The sequence below is a fragment of the Jaculus jaculus genome, chromosome 10 (assembly GCF_020740685.1).
Source record: "Jaculus jaculus isolate mJacJac1 chromosome 10, mJacJac1.mat.Y.cur, whole genome shotgun sequence".
Lineage (NCBI taxonomy): Eukaryota > Metazoa > Chordata > Mammalia > Rodentia > Dipodidae > Jaculus > Jaculus jaculus.
Genome location: NC_059111.1, coordinates 68,267,149 through 68,287,070, shown reverse-complemented (window position 1 = coordinate 68,287,070; position 19,922 = coordinate 68,267,149). Strand labels below are relative to the sequence as shown.

The following is a 19,922-nucleotide window of genomic DNA, read 5'->3' as shown; positions in this document are numbered from 1 at the left end:
ACAAATGTCTCAGACCCTTCTCACACTCACTGTTTCCTGAATATGGCACTGTCACACTTTTTCTGTTCCTTTATTTTTGTTCAACCTGCTTATTCTGCCTAAGACGCCACTCCATTCCTTCTTCCCCACAAGCTTATCCAATTGCCACAGACTTTTAGGGTAATCATCCCTTGAGGGTCATTCCTCCACGATGTTTTCCAGGTCCTTTCAGCCACAATCTCTCATTGCTTCAGATTCTATAGGGCTTTTTTTTTTTTTTTTTTTTTTTTTTTTTTTTGCCTTTTTGGGATAGGGTCTCACTCTTGCCCAGGCTGACTTGGAATTCACTATGTAATCTCAGGGTGGCCTTAAACTCACAGCGATCCATCCACCTCTGCTTCCCAAATGCTGGGATTAAAGATGTGTGCCACCACACCTGGCAATAGGGCTCTTTCTTCATTAGGACACTCTTCCTTTTAGTCACCATACATTGGATTTTCATTTATGTAAGAGGAAAAAGGGAAAGAAATGCAATAGAGTGCTGCAAGCCCATGACTTTGTATCATTCATTCATTTTTAAAGAGGGCTCAAAATGTTCAAAGAATCCGTAAGTCTTTTGGATTCAAGTAGAAGAATTGACTAAGGTATATAGGCTGATTCCAGAGGAAGCTGATACAGGACACAAAGAAACATATTTTAACTGTGTACATAATCACATTTATTCCAAGTTATTAGCATCTATAATGACTATAGTTTCTAGAGAAAATAAAGTTGGAAGAGAAAAATTTAGTGTTTTGTGTCATACTTAATGATCATTTCTAATATGATATATAATTTTGTCCTTAAAATGTTCAAAATGTAACTTTCTCATAGCATAGAAGTATAAAATCTATATCATAAATGTTCTAAGGAGACATACACATGACACTGTGGAGTTATAGTGATAATAAAACCCAATAATTCAAATTCCCCAACTTAAATAACTACATTAGTGTAATTTTGTACTAGAAAAGACTCTGCTTAATCTCAGAAAGAAAAAAAAAAAAACTTGATGCTCACAGAACATGACTAACACCCCTCAAAAGTAATTTTCTACATTAAAAAAATCACAAACTAAATGTAAATACCTTTTCCAGTACCCATCTGTAACATTTTACTTCTAAAAGTAGGTGTCAATTTACACAAATGCTTATTATGTTATACTTTATACTTTTAAGAAGCTTAATTATTGCATGATAACATTTCAAGATTAAAAAAAAAAGGACCAGTAAAGTATGAGCAGAGTAAAATCAGGATTTGGCAGTCTATGTGGCTATGGTCCTAGACCGCTGCAATGAGCTAAGCAAGAGGAAGACAGTAACGAGACCTCTGGTTCTCAAAATAAGAGAAAAGGAGCTGCGGAAATGGCTCAGTGGATAAAGTACTTGCTATGACTTTGAGCAGGTGAGCTTGGATTCCCAGTGTCCATATAAAATGAGGGATGGGCCTAGTAGCTGGCCTATAATCCTAACATTCAGGAGGCAGAGAAGGGAGACCTGGGGCAAACTGGCTAGCTAGACTAGCCAAATCAGCAAGCTATAGGTTTAAATGAGAAATCCTGTCTCAGTAAATGAAATGTAGAGTGATCAAGGAACATACTCAATGTTAATCTCTTGCCTCCACATGCATATTCACAAAATATGTACCCACATGCAAACACACACACACACACACACACCCAACCAATACATTTAAAAATTTTTAAATAAATCATACCCCAAATCCCTCCTTCAACTTGTACATTCTATTTCATAATTGACTCCCTATCCTAAAAGCCCACTCTAGGCCACTGTACATGGGCCTTAAGGAGATAGGATAGACTATCACACAGAAGACTAATGGAGCCTCTAAGAAAGTGGTAACAAGAAACAACAGCATAACTAAGAGTTAATGAGTACATGTGTACCAGTCATTGAGAGCATCAAGCTTTATGTACGTTCTCTATTTGATTTATACTATAACTCTGTGAGGTGGAATTTTTACCATACTCACTGTAGATGGGATAAAGGACTTGCCAAAGTCATTGAACAAGCAAGTGGTTGAACAAACATTCAAGCCACATGTAGACATGTAATCAAAATAATTTGACATGCCTATGAATAAATAGCCTGTCTTGATTTTTCTCCTTTTATTAACTACTAACACATTTATATTAATCCTCTCTTCTTAAGTATAGTAACTCATGTCCTGAAGAAAGGCAAAATCACATTTATTTAAATTAAAAATGCTTATTAATTCAATGAAAAACATATCAACATGCAGGGGTCTATCAAACTGGCAATTTCCTTTGGGGTAAGCAGATGGTATATGTTGTGACAATACCAGGAATCTTGGGGAAATTTTCAGCATCATAAAGGCCAAAGATCCTCAATCCTAGCTGCAGAGTACAATTGTCCAGAAACTTAAAGGAATCCCAAGCCAACTATAAATCTAAACATGATTAGTGAAACAACAAAAGTGGAAAATTGCACAGGAATTATTTATAGGAAGTGGTAGTCAAAAGAGAGGGATAGGTAAATTCAGCATTAAAATTAATACTTGTTTGTGCATACAAAGATACTCTGGTAGAGTAGGAAGGCAACCTACACTATGGGAGCTAAAAGTGACCAACACTATACATTACAGAATCATGTGGCTGACTTGTAACTAGATAACCATCCTGCAACCAGACTGAAGATGAGATGTATACACCAAAGGGAAGAAGGAACAAGGAAAAATATCCTGGTGTATCAGCTCAAGGTATGTCTAAAGTTAGACAACCCAAGAACTGTTCAGCTAGCTATCTGAGCCAGTACATGTTCCTTTTCACTACAAACCAAGAATAAGTCAGGTTTCTCTCCATCCCTTTTTAGTCCCAGGCTGGCCTCAAACTCATGGAGATCCTACTACCTCTGCCCACGGAGTGCTGGGATTAAAGGTATACACTACCACACTTGGCTTGAAACACTATATTCTTTAAGTTGAAATTTAAACAGTCTAATAGTAATGGTACATATACTTAGCCAATACATTTTAAATCATCCTTATTTAGTTTTAAAAAGTTTCTTATCTTTTACCACTCCAATTTTTAATTTTTTAATTGATCATCTGAAAAAAAATCTGCCTTTAAAATGCTTAAAAATCATTTTAGATTTTTGACAATGGAAAAGCGTTTTCCTTAAGCCTGGCACAGGATGGTTTACAGGATGGAAGACACATGGAGAAAGGGCAGATTTTTCTGTTTTACACAATGATTTAAAAAAAAAAAAGTGTCACCAGATGTGAGAAGGAAAATTTAGATTCTGAATTCTGAAATTCAATCTAACAATAAAGACGGACCAGATTCTTAAGACACAGAGCACTTGAGCTATCCGCCCCACTGTTTCCTCCCTCAATGTGATCCTGATTAGTGAGGGCAACATCATGCTTTACTTCATTAACAAGGTTGATGTCACCTTGGTGAGTGCTGGTAGTTAGGAAAAGTGGATGCTTTTCAAAGGAGCTAGTGAGGGTAAGAGAAGTGAGAGACTATATAAGGCTTTAAATTTTGTAATTTACTCATGATAGTTATAGATGTTTCACAAAGAATACCTAATCCACATATTTAAAATGAATAGAGACCTCTCTCTCCACAAGCTGAGCAGAAATACAGAGTACTACTGAGGAACAGGCTTTATTAGGCCTCAGATGCAGAATAAAGATTTGGAGTTTTATTTTGAGGAATATTTGAATATACTGTAGGATATTGAGTACAGATATGAAAGGATCTTGTTTATACTTTTTGAAAAGCCATCTCAAGAGCTATCTGAAAAGGCTAAGAATAGAATATTATGTGACTAAAAAGTGGAGATAAATCATAAGCTAGTATGAAAAGGTGTGTAAATCACGCAACTTAAAAAACTAAGATACAAAAATAGTACAATAAATCTTGAATGTAGAAAAAAATGCACATACATACACACACAACCCTGAACTTCACCAAATTTACTGCTAAAAGGGAACTGACATACCTAAGTTGTTTGAAAGAAACAAGTGTTTTCTAATAGCAAAGAAGAATATCAGCTTTTAATTTAAGTGCATTAAAATTAAGTGAGATTTGAAATTTAGTACCTTAATGGTATTTCACATTCTTCATTGTCTCATGTGTGGCTGGTGGCCATTTTGTTAGCACAGCAGACTTAAACAATTGGGAAAGCACTTCACAAGTGTTATTTTCTTCTGGAGCATACAAATGGAAGTAGAAATTTCAGAAAAGAGGGCATGTAAGAGGTGGGAAAGAACAGAAGAGGGAGTAAAGATGAGTGAAGAACAATAACATACGTCTGAAAACATTCTGAGACTCATTATTTTATACAGAAATTTAAAAAAATTGAAGAATGAGAGTAAGGAAGGAGTCTTCTACTTCTCCCTTTGTATTTACCAATTTAAAAAAGTAAATGTGGGCTGGAGAGATGGCTTACTGGTTAAGCACTTGCCTGTGAAGGCTAAGGATCCTGGTTCAAGTCTTGATTCCCCAGGTCCCATGTTAGCACAAGTGGGCACATGCATCTGGAATTTGTCTGCAGTGGCTGGAGGCCCTGGTGTGCCCATTCTCTCTCTATCTGCCTCTTTCTCTCTGTCTGTCACTCTCAAATAAATAAATAAAAATAAACAAAAATAATTAAAAACTAAATGTACATTAAAAGGAATAAACTAACAAAATAAAAATAAAGTAAAATGGATAAACTATAGACAAGGGTGGATCTAAATTTATAATGGTCTGAAACTTATGCAAATTTCAAAACAATATTAAAAAATAGGTATAAAACTAGATGAGAAAGTAAAATGAGCTAGATGTGTTGACATGTACCTATAATTGACCAACAAGGAGATGGAGTCAACAGGATCATGACTTTGAAGCCATAATGGGCTATACATAATGGGTTAGCTAAAAACCATCTCAAAAAATAAATTAAAAAAAGATATATTTAGAAGAACTAAGATTACAAAAATTTATGAATTGTAAGCACTTGAAGAATAACATAAAATAAAATCCAGACAGATGATATTCAATTTTTATTAACCTGGCATATATCTTTAACACAGTTTCTTTTTAAATTTCATTACAGATATTTTGACATATGACATTTTGTACTATTAATTTCCATGTTAGAAATTGAAGAATAACCAGTGTTTCTTCTAATTATGGTGTAGAAATGGTTTTGAAGTCACATCTGTTCAGCTAGGTGTGGTAGCACATGCCTTTAATCCCAGAATTTGGGAGGCAGAGGTAGGAGGATTGCCATTAGTTTGATGCCATCCTGAGAATACACAGTGAATTCCAGGTCAGCCTGGGCTAGAGTGAAAAACAAACAAACCTTGAAAAAAAACAAACAAAGTCACATCTGGTCAACATACAGGATCACTGTTAAATGTGGAAAAAATTCCACAAAGTTTTTTTATGTTTTTGATTTTTCAAGTTTCTGAGCAGGGAAATTACAAAGCATTTCAAAGTTTCTTATGTGGTGACTAATTCAAAATACTCTGTGCTTTGCTGGGAAGATGACTCAGCAATTAAATGTGCTTGCTTGCAAAACCTGCCAGCCAAGGTTCAATTCACCAGCACCGAAACAAAGCACGACGCAAGCTTCTGGGGTTCATATGCAGCTGCAAGAGAACTTGGTAGCCTTTCCCCAATAAACAAAAAATAAATAATTTAAAAAATTATTGAGAACTTTAACATGTGAACATATGAGTTAAAAAAAATTCATTAATTGTGAAACTCGAAGTTACATTGCTATCTTTATTCATATCAGTATTTTACAGTCAATATCACCAAGAATAAATTTTTTTCCAATGTAAACATGATTCATTCCTCCCCATTCATGAGATTTTCAAACAGTTCTTTGAATATATTTATTTCTTCTATTCAAAATTTACCACTTATTCTCAATGAATTACTGTTTTGTATAAGCCTATCTTTTATATGATACACTTTTTTTCTGACATCTAAGGATTTTTTTAATTAAGAATTTTAATGCATAACCATACTGTAATCATACTGTAATCTACTGTATTCATGACCCATAGTTAATACTGATAACAACACTGAGAAGAACCGTCAATGGAATGGGGATGGGGAGAAGTATAATTGATAGGAATATGACCAACATGGTAGAGCCCATTTTTGAAAAAAAAAAATATATTATTTTAAAATTTTTTGTTCATTTTTATTTATTTATTTGAGAGCAACAGACAGAGAGAGAAAGACAGAGAGACAGAGAGAGAGAATGTGCATGCCAGGGCCTGCAGTCACTGCAAACGAACTCCAGATGTGTGCGCCCCCTTGTGCATCTGGCTAATGTGGGTCCTGGGGAGTCAAGCCTTGAACCGGGGTCCTTAAGCTTCACAGGCAAGCACTCAACTGCTAAGCCATCTCTCCAGACCCCAATATATATATATTGTACTTCAACTTGAAATTGAATCTTCAACCTAGAGGCAGAGGAACATGTGAAGAGAAACAGTTTCTCCTTTCCCCTTCATAACTCTACTCTCTATCCTTTCCCTTCCCTCTCTCCATTAGTCTCTCTTTTAATTTGAGGTCATCATCTTTTTCTCCTATTATGAGGGTCTTGTGTAGGTATTGCTAAGCACTGAAAGGTCTTGGATATCAAGGCCAAATTCTGTCCAGACAGTTGTATGTAAGGAGTGGTACCCTTCCTTCGGCTCTTACATTCTTTCCACCACCTCTTCTGCAATGGACCCTGAGCCTTGGAGGTGTGAGATGTTGCAGTGCTGGACTGTATGATATACTTTTTGATGTCAGAACAATTTCTAGTAATGGTCATTCATCTTTATTACTTTAGTTTTATGTTGTGCTTTCAGATTCTCCCTAGTTGTTTAACAAGATGAAAGGTGAGAACCAACATATTCACATATGCCTAAAACAGGAATTTATAATTTCTTACTCATTCTAATACATTTCAAATGCTTTTCAACTGTAGTGAAAGTTGTGTATTCCCAATTCAACTTCCCCCTAGCCAGATCAGAAAATGCCTGTTATCACTTCATGTCATATATGAAGAAATGTAAGAGAAGTGTTGGAGGAGGAAAAAAAAAGGTTTTAACTAATTCTGATTTAAGTCTTAAAATGTTTCAAATTTTGCAAAGCCATAGGGTTATGTGAGAACATTGCCCTTAAAATCCTAAACCCCAAAAATGCAGTTTCTGGTCAAGGTAACTGACTACAGGTAAGCGGAGCAGCAAGAAGAGCCAACTGAAGCCTCAGGTCCTTATTTCAGACCCAAGAGAAACTGTTTCTCTTCACATGTTCCTCTGCCTCTAGGTTGAAGATTCAATTTCAAGTTGAAGTACAAATACAGGACATGTAGTTATAAACTCTAATTTACTTTCCCTGACATTCCCGTATGGCTATAATTCAGGTTTTGACAAATTGAGATCTACAGAAATTGAAATCTTAATTAACCCCAAATTACTGCCTCCAGAAACTTCTTCAGTTTCACCAATCCATTGTTTTGATTGATACTTCTAGCCTCATCTCACTGAAGTTAATAAAAACTCTAAGCATTTCATTTGCCTTAAACATCCATCCATAAAATATCTCCAGGCTGAAATTGTGATGCATATCCCTGGGAGGAAGTTCATCACAGAGCGAAAAAAGAGTATGACAATGTGTTCTCTTGCTGTGCTGCAGCCACCAAAAGAAGCCTACACGAGTCAAGCAGATCCATGAAAGCAGTCTCAGCTGGTTCGCCTTACAATTCATCTCATGTTTTTAACATAATTTCAAGATAGTTTCTTCTATCTCCATTTACCCTTTCACACTAGTCCAGCAATAGTATTAGAACAATTACTGCTTTTGCCAAATTCTATGAAACCTTAAAGCATAGGCAGTTAAGAGCACTAACTCTGGAGTCAAATTACATAACACTTATAATCATGTTTAGCTATTTTCTAGCCACACAACCTTGAGCTTATTATTTAACTACTCTGTGTCTCATTTTATTTGTGAAATAATAAGATAGTACCTATATCACAGGGATATTAATGAGGAGTTAATGAAATTCATGAATGCAGATACTTATAGCACACTCAGACACAAAATGTATATGCATGTGTATATATATATATATATATATATATATATATATATATATATATATACACACACACACACACATACATGCATACACACACACACATACATATATATATATATATAAAATGTTAATATGACATGGAAAGCAGATAAGCTTAAGTCAAGAAATATGGTATTGGGCTGGAGAGATGGCTTAGCGGTTAAGCGCTTGCCTGTGAAGCCTAAGAACCCTGGTTCGAGGCTCGGTTCCCCAGGTCCTACGTTAGCCAGATGCACAAGGGGGCGCACGCATCTGGAGTTCGTTTGCAGAGGCTGGAAGCCCTGGCGCGCTCATTCTCTCTCTCCCTCTATCTGTCTTTCTCTCTGTGTCTGTTGCTCTCAAATAAATAAATAAAAAAAAATTAAAAAAAAAAAGAAATATGGTATTGCTACTAATTTGAGTAGTGGTTTACTATGCTCCATTAAGTGTTATAAATTCCAAATGGTCAAAGACAGTTGACTCAAATTTAAAAGCAAAACCAGATTTCTAAGCCAAATAAATTTATCATCAATACCACATTTACTCTCATCATAAAATTGTCTAACTACTTATTTCTAGTTTTATCCAACAGGTTTGAATGTATGAAATAGGTTCTGAATGGGCAGTTCCAAACAAGTCATAATTTCCTGAATTCCCAGTTTCCAGACTTGAGCAAGTATATAATCCTATATGAATTCCTTGAGACATGTACTAAAGACATATCATATAAAACATAAAAAGAACCAGTATGTGACCTAGTTTCTAGCAGATATTCAATAAATAGTACTTATTATTACCATACTTTACCATGCCCAGCCTATTCATTTAATATCCCTCTTTATACCATTGTCCTTCATCATTCTAGTTGTGTGATGGAAAACTATTCTCTCTATTCACATATGTTAAGATTGCCAAACATGATGTCTGACCTTGCCCTGGACTTACGACTGTATAACACCCACCAAAGAGATACCACATGAATATTTATGAATGCAAATATGACACATTGGACCTTTTATTAGTATTTACTTATATTATTAACCCCCCCCCTTTTTTTTTTGGTTTTTCGAAGTAGAGTCTCATTCGAGCCCAGGTTGACCTGCAATTCACTATGTAGCCTCAGGGTGGCCTTGAACTCACAGCAATATCCTACTACCTCTGCCTCCTGAGTGCTGGGATTAAAGGTGTGTGGCACCACGCCTGGCTCTATATTATTAACTTTTTATAGAATTTGGATAAACAATCAAAGATTAGTTTGATATTAGATGTTTTCTGTATAATGTATCAGTTTGTAGCACCCTTTATGAGAACTTTCTCATTTTTTAATATGACACTTCTGTGAATCTTTTTCTCCTATCTCCATATTATATCACAGCATTATAAATACTCAGTTTTATTTTAGAAAAATATGATGATAATGATTAGTGCCTTATCCCCCTAACCATTCCAAAAAGGGGGTTCACATAACTTCTTTTCCATACTATAAAATTATGTAGTATTAGCTAAAATTGTGAAACATTCCATAAGCTATGAAAAAAAAGCTTACCCACTCCTATTCCTGGAAAATACGTTAACTAATATCCCTCAAATATTTTTCCTTGGATTAGGTGGAAACAGTTCAAAGCTAGAGAAGACACATGGCATTAACTTGGAATGTTGGCTATTAGAGTGTGTAATTATCGAAAATAATGATGCCACTCTGTGTCATCACTTTGGTGAGACTATGAAAACCCAGAATAAAGCCAAGAAAGCCCAGCATGGAAAGTGTCAGGATGATTTCAAATGATTATGAAATTATTGAAGTTATTTTAGTTTGAAAAATTAATAATTGATAAACTGAGTTTATCTTCGAGTCTCAGTTTGGTTTGTAGGATACTAACACCAAGTATAGAAACAGTAGACCTTTTAAAAGGATTGTCAAGGGAAATTTTGGAAAAGAAAAAAAAGTAAAAGGAATTCAGAAATGAATGCAATGACAGTGATCTAAGTGAAGAAGGGCCCAAGGTAAAAACCCTCATGTGTAAGGAACGTATCTTACACAGCAACAAGACAAGAGTAGTAGCAGCATGGAAACTATGCTCATGGTTAGAACACCATACTGGGATAGAGCAAAATCCCACAATAGTCTGATAAATATATTATTTCTTTTACAGGTTTTGACTTCTAAGAGTAACAAAAATTAATTTATACTTACATGACATACTGCTATTCCAAACAGAATAACATGATACCTAACATTTTAACAGGTGTGAAAATATGATATTTCATAAAATTTGACAAATAGCTACTATGATCACACTACAGTGGAATGTTGATTACTTTGCTCTAAATAAAATCCAAAGGGGTGGTGGGTGGGAATATAAGTCCTGTGCTAGAAAGAAGGACTCAGAGGGGAAGAATGTTTGTTGCATGCATGAGAACCTGAGACTTCCTCAGTGTGATTCCTCAGGACCCACAAAAACAGTTGAGTATGGCCTTACACATCTGTAGCTCAGTCTTGTGGGAAGGGGAGACAAGTGAGTCATGCTGCATTCAGAAACACACTTCACCTCAAGGAAATACATGGATAAGAGGTAGAGGAAAGACACCCAACATTCTCTGGCCTCCAAGCACCTGCAAGCTCACTTGCACATATACATACATACATACCATGTACACATGCACAATGAAGGCAGAAGAAGAGCAGAACAGTACACACTTCAAGGTTGTCCTCTGACCTCCATGTGTACATACATACATACACAACTGCAAATAAATTTTTTAAAAAAGATGATAAGTCCTATCTCATCTACTAAATTGCAAATTACAGAAGCTGTGGCAGTAAAATTGATTAGCCTATATCTTAGTTCTGGGAGCAATAACCTATTTCTATGGCAGCAACAATTTCAAAATTCTGTAATTAGTCTGTTATATTTATATAAACCTTTATTTTTAAAAATATTTCATTTCATTTATTTATTTGAGAGAGAGAAGGAGGCAGATAAAGAGAAAAAGAAAGAGAGAATGGGTGTGCCAGGGCCTCCAACCACTGCAAATGAACTCCAGATGCATGTGCCACCTTGTGTATCTGGCTTATGTGGGACCTGGGGGGGGGGGGACTCAAACCTGGGTCCTTTGGCTTTTCAGGCAAATGTTTTAACTGCTAAGTCATCTCTCCAGCCCTATATACCTTTATTTTATGAATATACACTAAATTTATAGAATGTTCTAAAGCATGGAATAAAATTTGGCTTAAAGAATTCTTGTAATGTCATATAACTCTGTAAGATAAATATATGGAATAAAACTTATAAAATTAAGCATATAATATAGAAAATATACAATGCTTTCTTAGATGACTATAAATTGTTTTCTTATGTTTTGGGCCAGAAATAGTATATTCTCTAAAAATTATATGGTTAAGATTTAAATTCTATACTTTTTTCTAAAAACACAGCCAAACCTTTCTTTTCTATAAGGAAAAGTATTTGTTAAATTGAAAAAAATGAAGGTGAAGTTGTCCATTAAATGAAAGAAATATAGCAACTTAGCAAACAACAACAACAAAAGATTTCTAATTTCCTGAAACCTTGACCTAGTGGACTTGGCTCTGTAGATGAAAGGACAAAGAGCCTCCATTTGTGTTCTGTGTTGAGTTACTGTTCTGACAGTAGCTCTGGCAGTTTCAATTGGCTAAAAGGTTTACTATTTCTTGGCAAAAATATATTTAAGAATTGCCAAGTGCCACAATAACATAAGAGTCTAAGCTTTCTGGATGACAGTATACTGGAAAGAGAACCATTCTCTATTTTCCTAATCTCTGGGTTAGGTAGATTAAAAAAGAGCCCTTGGCAGTACAAGATGGTGAAAACAGGCAATCACTTCTGCTTCCTTGCCTGGAGGAATTTTCCTGCCTTGGTGGCAGGGCCTGACTAGTTTCCTGAGCCCTGTGCAGTACTGGATGCACTGTAAACCAATCAGTGCCTCTCACCTTAACTCAAGCCCACTAATCACACACTGGGAATAGGCAGGCTTTCCCCTTGCAAGAAAGATTCAGTTCCTACAAAAAGTTTTTTTTTTTTTTTAATAGCTCTGGAAGCCACCTCCTTTGTGAGGAGCCTGTTTTCTTTCTCTCTTACTCTAAAATAAACATTATTCTTTAAAAATACTTTCCTGCCACTTAATTCCTTAATTAGCAGAGATTATGACCCCAGAATCCCTAGATGGTATCATAATGAAGCCCACTTGTTCAGGACAATTAATATAAGCTAATAAAAAAAGGAAGAAAAAAATCAGTTCATCGCAAATACATTAAGCTGTACAAAATAAGGAAGAAAGAAAAGAAGAATGGAAAGGAGAGAGAAAGGAAGGAGGGAGGGATGGAGGGAGTAATGGCTAGAAACTTAGCTAGGCCTGATAGCACTTACCTATAATCCTGGACCATGAGTTCTAGCCCAGCAGAGGTTACACAGTAAATTTGCAGCCAGTCTAGGCAATAAAGGGGGAAACTCTTTCTTAAAAAGCATCTATCCTGTTAGTCTATACCTTAAACATCAGTGTTATTCTACCAGCTAGCTTTTTTTCATACCAGAAGGGGCCTTGTAAGCAGCCAAAGGAGAAAAGTCATCAAGAGTACTGCCAGCTGATTGTGCATTCCACAAGCTATGCCCATTGGTGCAAGAGTGCCATGAATGTTATGGCAGTAAGCAATGACTTTCTGATTGGATTTGAGCCTGCTTTCACAGGAGACATTTTTATGCCTGGTACAATATATTTGGCTGTGGTAGTTTGAATAGATGTCCCCCAATAGATTCAGTTTATTAAAGCTTATAACTTATATCTTTAGTCTGGCTGGAGGAGGTATCACTGTGGGTGGATCCTAGGGTCTAGTCCTAAAGTGTGTTTGGGGGCAGATCCGGAATTACAGCCTAATGTATGCAGAGAGCAGTCTAAATTCTACCTGGGCTCCCTGCTGTTTTAGCTGTAAGTTTTTTCTCTTGCTTTTAGTGGTAGGTTTGTTCTTTTTTGCCATTATGGAGCTTCCTCTGGATCTGCCGACTGCTACTGTTGAATTACTAAAGCTAATGTAACAAATTCCCTTTTTAATACAATTCATTCTGTCAGTTCTGTTACTCTACAATACCACACCTAAATGACAATGTCATCTAGGGCTCAGAGAACCTTGCAGAAGAGAGGGTAGAAAGAATGTAAGAGCAGGAAGCTGAGGAAGGAGGCAGTGAAATGCTATCTCTGGATACAACATGACAGTTACAATTCCTGGAATCACAACTGCTGTGGTTTCCAGGACAAGACTGAATCCCATATATTTCCCCATTTATGGGGTAAGAATCCATGAGATTCCACACTTCCCAGAGTGGCTAATGGCAGCTAATGGTTACTGGGAGAGGGAAAGTTGGAGTGACCAATGGTATAGCCACTGGTAATTTGTGCATGCCACAGTAAATAAACTTTTGCCCACAACCATGCAAGCAATCTTAATTGAACTCAACAGATTAGAGAGAGAGAGCGAGAGAGAGAGACAGAGAGAGAGACAGAGAGAGAGACAGAGGAGAGAGAGAGGGAGAGACATTAGAGTACTATGGGCATTAGTGGAGAAGAAGAGGGGGGAGTGCTAGAGTAGGCACTTAGATTAATTAGGCAGGACCAAGGCAGCCTTTAAGGGAAAGGGCCTTTAGGACATCACACCCTTGCCACGCCTACCTCAGCTTGCCCCAGCTGTACCAGTCATGGATGAGATTTAGTGTTTGTCCAGATCACCCAGTTAGATTTATCTCAAGTGTGCACACTGACCAGGTAGGGTGGATTTCTCCTCCAAGCCCCTGATGTGCTCAGGGGGGATGTGCTCAGGGGGATGGCAAAAATCCTATAACCCCTGGGTCCATGGAAAAAGTGGATCATTTTTCCTCTCTCTCTGGAGCTGGCAGCAATGTTTTATGGGTCTTCATATGGGTAAGAGTTCTCTCCCACCCCAGAAGCCATGCCAGAGTGGGAAGAAACACTTTTTTCCTTTTATTACTATCTTCATTTTTCATCTTTCTTGGAAGCTCACAGGTTTTAAAATCCCTTCTCATGTTTTTTTCCCCTAAGATTACACCTGGGTGATAGCCTCTCCTGGTGCTGCCGGTAATTGACGAAGAAACAAAGAAATTGCATTTAGCCAGTAACCCTGTGATCTCTGGCCTGAATATGACTCCTTCCCCCTACAATCCTATATAAACCTATGTGTAAAAATAAAATCTTGAGGCCGTGACAACACCTAGCATGGTCTCCTTCTTGTGTTTGTTTGCCTTCTCCCATTCAGGTTAACTTCCCCTTGGGTCCTTGTTGGACTCCCTGCTGGCTGGGGCAAATGGCGCCCAACGTGGGGCACGAGGTACAAAGAGAAAACCTGAACATCACTCAAGTGGATGGCTGTCCCTGCCATTGGATCGCCACCCCCCGGGGGGGGGGGTGAGTGAAGATCTGCATAGAGGTCACTGCAGGCAGTCCGCGCCTATAATACAGACCTGCACCGTGATCACCACAGAAAGCCCGCCTGTGATACAGATCTGCTAAGGTAAGACAAGTGATGAATTCTAAGGCAAACTATTTAAATAAAGACTATCTAGTCAGATTTGCAAGAGACAAGAATTGTGGGATTTCTTTGTTTCTTTTTGTAAACTTCTTTTCCTTCTTTTACTTTTGGTTGGTGCCATCACATGGAATTGCAACATAGCGACTGGGCAACCGAAGCCTCTTGGCCAGGGCTACCCTCTGGCATTGGCTGAAGGCCCCTAGCTCCCTGTGCAAATCCCGACAGCCTATTCAGGCATTGACAAAGACCTCCTATTTAGTCTCTCTTCCTATCAACGAAACTGGCTATGCAACAGCCAATAAATGCCCTTAGGGCAGCTGGCAGATTCTTAAATTTGAGGAAAGGCTTGGGTCAAGCTCACTGGGGAATCCCCTATGCCAGTTCTCTGACCGGGAACGTTGCCCTTTGGTCTTGCCATTTCTCCTCTTTCCTTTTCTATCATGGGACAGAACCTAAGTAAGCAGGAACTTTTCATACAGGAACTTAAAGACTCCCGAAAGACTCGTGGGGCAAAAGTTAAGAAAAAAGATCTTGTTCTCTTTTTCCTCTTCTTAGAAGATTTATGTCTATGGTTTCCCCAGGAAGGTACCATGGATGAAAAAAGATGGGGGAGAGTGGGAGATTGTTTAAAAGATTATTATAGGAATTTTGGCCCTGAAAAAGTCCCGGTTCAGATCTTCTCCTATTGGAACTTAATAAACGATGTACTTCAGGTTCACCAGTCAACCGGACGTTTCAAACGTTGTTAGGGATGGATAATTCTTTCTTAAAAATAACCTTAAACCTAGCCAAACCCCTCCCATTCATGAACTAACTTCCAGCCATCAGGATCCCCTTGCAGCTACTGCTGCTGCTGCTGCAGTAGCTCCCTCCACAAGCCGCCCCGCCATCCAGGCAGGCACTGCGGCAGTGGCTCCCAGGCAAAGGTGCTAGGTGGGACAAATGATCTCCCTTCACAGTGTCCCTCTGTCATTATTCCTATGTCCGAGGATGACCCACCTACCTTTAAATCCACTTATCCTATTCTCTCCAAATCTGCAGTTACCCCTCCCCCTAATATCCCTCTTTCCCTAGATAAGGAATCAGAGCTAGAGGGTGAGGCTGCCAGGTATCACGACCCTGACTGGCCACCTCCCACAGCCCCCATAGCAGACCCTCCACCTTATCTTCACATGCCTAAGTCACATCACTTCTGTGCCCCTGTAACTCTTGATTGTGATTTAGAAACAGTCACTCAACAGGCGACCCGCCAACTTTCCTGGGAAGCCCAGTCACTAAAAACTCTCCTTGCAGTTAAAAAAGAAAAGGCCACTTTGCTTAAACAACTCCATGATTTAGACTGAGAAATCCACTCTCCCTCTCCTGCACCCATACAACACATCAAAGCTAAAATCAAACAACCCAAGACTGTTCATGCATTTCCAATAACACACTCCCAAGTGAAAGCAGGAGAAAATTCTTTAACCTGTTCACCACCTCTCCTTGGAATACTCCTATCTTTGTTATAAAGAAAAAGTTTGGAAGATGGAGATTGCTCCGGGACCTTAGAGAAATTAATAAGGCCGTGGTACCTGTGGGAGCCCTACAACCAGGCCTCCCCACTCCAGTAGCAATTCCTGCAGGATATTGTAAAATCATTATTGACCTAAAGGATTGCTTTTTTACAATTCCCTTACATCCTGAGGATCAGTCAGCATTTTGCATTTAGTTTACCTGTGGCCCCATGCAGAGATTCCAACGGAAAGTATTGCCCCAAGGGATGGCCAATAGCCCTATGCTGTGTCAAAAATTTGTAGCCCAAATTATAGATCCATTTTGACATAGATGGCCTTCTTTGTATATCATTCATTATATGGATGACATCCTCTTGGTCAGTCCTGATTCCACTGAACTCCTTACATGCTCTCAAGAACTTTCTAGGGCCCTTACTGGAGCTGGTCTTCAGATAGCTCCTGATGAAATTCAATTAAAACCTCCTTACTTATTCTTAGGCTTTGAACTTTTTCATAACAAAATTCTTTCATAAAAGATTCAACTTAAAATTAATCATCTAAAAACTTTAAATGATTTTCAGAAACTCACAGGAGTTAATCCATTGCCTCCGGCCACTCATTAACAGCACCCACCCTAGAGGCCCTGAAGATAGTGGAGGCTACAATTCTGAGCCAAAGGGTTACTTTTATCTCTTATGAAAAGCCTCTTCTCCTGGTCATTTGTGCCACTGACTTTACACCCACCAGGGTGTTCTGGCAGGAGAGGCCCCTCTTCTGGGTCCATTTACCCGCTTCACCACCCTGGTAGCTATGGTCCCCCAACTCACCATGTATAGCCCTGATGAATTTGCCTGGCTCTTTCAGATCGCTTGTAAGAGAGTAGCCTTCCTTCCACTAGTGGTGGGTGTAAGCCTGACCACATCAATTATTTCTGCAGGGGTGGCAGGTGGAGCATTGGGGCACTCCTTGTATTCTGCCAGCGAATTTTCTGAAAAAAAACTACAACAGATGATTGATGCTACCACTAATATTCTTGAATCCCTCCAGAGACATACCACCTCCCTAGCCAAGGTCACCCTACAAAATTGATGTGTATCGATCTCCTTATAGCAGAAAAAGGAGGAACATGTATGGCTCTCCAAGAGGAGTGCTATTTCTATGTCAATGAATCCGGAATCATTGAGGAAAACATAAAAAATTTGCAAAAACTTAGTCGAGAATTGCATTCTCAATATGGTCCGTCCTCTTCTCAATTTTGGGCTAATTCCCCCTTCCTTTCCTGGTTGCCATTGGTACAAGGACCTCTACTTATTTTAATCCTCCTACTCATAATCGGACCTATTATTATAAATAAAATCATGTCTTTTATACGTCAACAGATTGATGCCATTAAGATGCAGCCTTTGCAGGTTCATTATCACAGACTGGAGCTGGCAGATCGAGGCATTGCCACTGAAGACCTACTACCTGCAGCTGTCACTCTCCCTTGATCTTACATTCTGTACTCATTTACTATACTTCTGTCCTCTACACCTCTGCTATTGCTGCAGTCTACCTGTCATGGCCAAATAGCTACCCCTCCTATGGGAGCTGCATACGATTCATACCTATGCATATTGGCTCACAATAAAGTGGGTGTGATATGGGCACCAACATGGGTGTGAGGCAAAGCACCACAAGGGAAGTTCCCTTTCTGACTGCTTCTGAATTCCCTGAGAGAAAAACCTGACTTACATGGAGGTTGGCACCATAATTGTTATCACTAAGGCTGTGCCTCACTCTCTGGCCACGTAGGCCCTGCCTCCCCTCCCCAAAAGGTACCATGGGCCAAAGATTGTGGGAAAAAGACATCCCATGGGAGGATTTGGGTCCCTACTCCCCCAGTTGGTTAATGCCTACCACTGCAAAGTGGGCCTCCCCCTCTTTTTGTATAAAAGGAGGGAGGAAGTAACTATAGCTACTTGATATTTGACAAAGGCTCTAAAAATGTAGGATGGAAAAAAGACAGCATCTTCAACAAATGGTGCTGGACAAACTGGATAACCATATGCACAAAAATGAAACTCGATCCACACATCTTGCTGTGAATAAAAATCAAGTTCAAATGGATCAAAGACTGAGGTAAGACAAGAAACTTGGCTACTACTGGTAGAAAAAATGGGAGAAAGTTTCCATGACATAGGAATGTGAAAAGATTTCCTGAATAAAACCCCAGTAGCCCTGGAACTTAATCACTCAACCACTGGGATCTCATGAAACTGAAAAGTTTCTTCACAGACAAACATACAATAAGCAGGGCCAACTACCCACAGATGGGAGAAAAGTTTTGCTGTCTATACAACTGGCAGAGGCTTATTTCTAAAATCCACAAAGAACTCAAAAACCTAAACAATAAAAAGTCAAACAAGTAGCTGGGTGTGGTGGTGCAGACCTTTTATTCCAGAGGTAGAAGGATTGCTGTGAGTTCAAGGCCACCCTGAGACTACATAGTGAAGTCCAGGTCAGCCTGGGCTAGAGTTAGACTCTACCTCAAAAAACAACACAAAATAAAACAAATAAACAAAAAAAGTCAAACAACCCACTCACTAAATGGGGCAAAGAAGTGGACAGGAAGTTCTCAGAGGAAGAAATATAAAAGGAAACACACACTTAAGAAAATGTTCATCATCCCTAATCATCAGGGAATTGCAAATTAAAACAACTATAAGATTCCACCTTACCCCAGTAAAGATAGCACACATTAAAAAAATGAATGAAAACAGATGCTGGTGAGGATGTGGAGAAATAGGAACCCTCATTCACTGCTGGTGGGAATGTAACATGGTACAACCACTATGGAATGCAATATGGAGACTCCTAAAAAGGTTGACTATAGAGTTAGCAACAGACCCAGTTATTTGCTTACTGTGAATTTACCCTAAAAGCTCCACACTTCAGTTCAGAGAGATTTGCTCAAACAGGTTTATAGCTGCTCAATTCATAATAGCTAAGAGCTGGAATCAACCCAAATGTCCATCATTAGATAAATAGATAACTAAGATGTGGTATATGTATAGGATGGAATTCTACACAGCAGTAAGGAAAAATGACACAATGAAATTTGAAGAAAAATGGTTGAACCTGGAACAGATCATTCAGTACTCACCCAATCACAGAAAGATGTCTCACTCATCTGTGTGTGGCACTTAACTTGAATCTGCCCGAGATGCTGACATATCTAATAAGCATCTCCAGGACTGGACAATAGGGAGGATGGGGCAGGAGGGGAGGATAAGGATGGGGGTAGGGCATACAAAACTGGACCCAATTTCTTTCCCTAACCTCACTTAGGCCTTTTCATCTTCATTAATCTGTTCTTAATGGCCTGGATGTCCATGACCTCACAGTGCCTGACACTACCTACACAAGACCATCATAATAGGAAGAAAAGATCATGACTTCAAAATAAAAGACAGAATGATTGAGACAGGGAGGGGATATGATGGAGAGTGGAGTTTCAAAGGGGAAGGTGGGGGGAGGTAGGGAATTACCATGGGATATTGTTTATAATTATGAAGTTGTCAAGTTGATTTGGCTAACTGATCTGCTCAGTGGAACGGAACCCATAGCTAGAGCTGGGAAATAAGCAGAATTATATGTAAAAATGAGCCTGCTCTCCATTATCAAGCTCCCGCCAATTGTGGGCTACAAGAAGGCCTACACCTATTAAATTATCTTTAAAATAATAATGGTTACCCCATT

General features: G+C 38.5%; 1 protein-coding gene across 5 annotated transcripts in view; it reads right to left on the bottom strand.

Annotated features, from left to right (window-relative positions):
* Positions 1-19,922, bottom strand: part of Umad1 (UBAP1-MVB12-associated (UMA) domain containing 1) — a 250,458-nt gene that overhangs the window by 107,172 nt on the left and 123,364 nt on the right. The window lies entirely within an intron of this gene.